Source organism: Trachinotus anak, unplaced genomic scaffold (genome assembly GCF_046630095.1).
Source record: "Trachinotus anak isolate AG129_WGS33_773 ecotype Australia unplaced genomic scaffold, CSIRO_AGI_Tana_v1 ptg000015l, whole genome shotgun sequence".
In the NCBI taxonomy this organism is placed as follows: Eukaryota; Metazoa; Chordata; class Actinopteri; order Carangiformes; family Carangidae; genus Trachinotus; species Trachinotus anak.
Genome location: NW_027273866.1, coordinates 3357732 through 3360681, shown reverse-complemented (window position 1 = coordinate 3360681; position 2950 = coordinate 3357732).

Below are 2950 nucleotides of genomic sequence, written 5' to 3'. Positions count from 1 at the left end.
TGTACGTTTTATAGAAAATGCAGGAAAATTGGCTTGTTTTGTTGAATTCTAATGGTCTAGCATTTGATCCAACATTTGTAATATTGATACAAACACTTTTCATGCGTCTTGCAGCTTTTGCTCCACAGTTTTTGTCCTGTTTGTCCTGCATGATTTAATGTAGTGGATCCCCAGAGTGACTCGGTTGTGAACAAGTTCATGATACATTACACATTACATCCCAAACTTCATTGTCATTAGCTCTAATAGAAGTACATTTGCAAATCTAAATGATTGTTTTCACTTCCATATCATAATGTGCCTACAATCTTGTACAGTCATGTATATTTTCACATTGCTTATTGGTTTATCCTTTATTAATCCGCTGAAAATGAATCAAGCACTGTTTCCACTTTTGCAGTGCCTGCTTCACATTTGCACAAATGCACTGCTTTTTATCTATTATCATCTACGGTATGTGCATTTTGGCTTGTGGACAGTCTCAGCGAGCAGCTGTTTAGTGGGGAGAATGTTTATATGACGATGAACGGGTGCAATATGGCTGTGAAGCAGATTCAAAAGGGCTTAACTGGATTACACCTCATTTCAAGGATGCTTAAGGTAAGATTAAAACAGATATGTGGTAAGTGAGGAAAATACAAAATCAAATAGATTGAATTTCACTCAGTGGTCTTGTAAGCCACTTGCTCATGCATAGATGTCCCGTTTGTATTTGTGAGGTAAAAAAAAAAATCAGCAAAAAAAAAAAAGTGAGACAATATGTAGATTGTTCCTGTAAAACAGAGACAGAAAAGAAACTATACACACATTTGAAACAACAGTTTTGCTCTGTTGGACCGTCACAATTCACCATCAATGCCCTTTCTTATCTCATGCTACAAATCCCCAGAGCTGGAACATTAGAACTCTCTAATCACGCACACTGGCACATACTGAGTGTATGTACATGCACTGTGGCACCGCTCACACACAAACACACCTCACATATAATCTGAAAAGATAATGAATTTAATACCACTGCTGTTACAGTCAACTAATGTTTGTTAATAGCCTGGTGCCATATGGAACGAGGGCCTCAACCATGTGGGTAATTCCTCTTTTTGGACAAGCTGTCAATAAAAGGCCCCTGCATTTTCTGGATGCATGGGGTGGAGGGGGGGGGGGCTTGGAGGATGTGCTTAATCCAGCAGACTCTCTAATGATCCCCCTGCCTCGAATGGGAGCCACAGGCCTCTGTCAATATGTTTGCAGCTGTATTTAATTTTTCCTATCAGACCTAGAATATGTGTTCATATTAACACTCCATTGAGCATTTGTGTGTATGCTGTACTGTTTGTCTGAGTGTAAGACTTTGGTTTTCTGTGTGCAGCGGGGAAATGGAAGTGGTAGTTTTAGAGAGAAGACTTTATGACGTGCCTGATTAACCCCCCTCCTCCCTCCCAACCACCTCCCTCCACCTCCCCAAATTCACTGCATCTCCTCCCCATATCCCTCTGCCAGCACTGCAGCCCAGCGGATAACCAAGCGTGGATTAGCAGTGACATCACACTGAAGAGATGGCTGAGCCCAAGTGTGAGGAAGGGTGAGTACTAGTGTGTGTGTGTGTGTCAGATGGGTGTGAGCGTTATGTGTGTGTTCAAGACTGATTAGACGGTGAGGGTGGTGGTGAGAGGGAAGCGAGGATTAGAGAGCCATCTGAGAGTTGGCTAGGTGCTGACACCACTCCACCTCACCAAGGGCTCAATTTACTGAGGGATCAGACTCATTTATGGTGGGCTGGGATTATTATCAGTTCAATAGGGCAATTTCTTTATTACAGTCACCTATCAACCTGTGAAATATGGACACTTGTGAGACATTTATGAGTGCATGTATCTTGATTCAGTTATAATCTAGTGCTTTTCTGCTATAATTTATGGTATATGAGCGGTAGGTAAGCTCTAGAATGATAATGTTTAAATAAAGATGTATTAATCTTACTAAAGGACCTAAATGTAGTTTTTCAGAGGGAACTTCAAGGGTCTTTTTATTCAGGCAGAGTACAAGAAAACTGCTCTTTATTTGTTTTTGGTTGGTGAACAATGAAACATCTATTAGGAATTTCAGAAAAATCCAACCATCATACTTCAACTCCTGGGAGGTTTAACAGGGCTATGGTGACTATGGTGTTTTTTTTTTTGTTTTTTTTTTAAAGGCTCCAAATCGGATAAGGCAGGCAGCTATGTTTGAGTTTGGGTTTACCTGGAATGTCAACACTCTTAAGCTGGACCTCTGTATTGAACCCCTTGTAATGCATTAAGCATCACTCACCTGATTCTTTGACAGCACAGCCCACTGAGAAAACAGGTTTCGGCTGCATCTAAAACAACAGAACAATAGTGAATGGAATGAAATGCACATTTAGGTCCAAGCCTTACACCAGTAATGAAGGAATAGAGACAATGAATTGGGTTTTCAAATTCCAGAGATTCAAAAACTACAGGCTACGTTTTCTCCTTTAATTGTTCAATGGTTTGTGTGTGAAATGACACATGTTGAAATGAGGGACACAAATAATTCAGACTGTAAGTTCACCCATGACCTCAGAAACAGCTGACCACAGCTGAAGACAAAATATCTCACCACAAGGTCCATTCAGTAATAGTTTCAGAGCTTTTGGTTGTTTCACATGATCTTCCTCAGCTGCTGTATAGGATACATAATAGAAAATGTTCAAATTTCAATTCCTCTTAAGTTCATTTTTAACTGTGCAAAGAGCAGCTGACAAAATGTATTAGTAATTTTTGCTAATAATAATGATGTCTGCAGATACATTTTAAACTCACACAGTTGAAAAACAAACGTGCAAGATACAAGCAAATTTATAAACATAAATATGAAGAAGTGCAATCGGTTGATTTTACACAGATGCAGCAGCTGTTTTGCTTTAGCAGCTCACAGGATAGCTAAG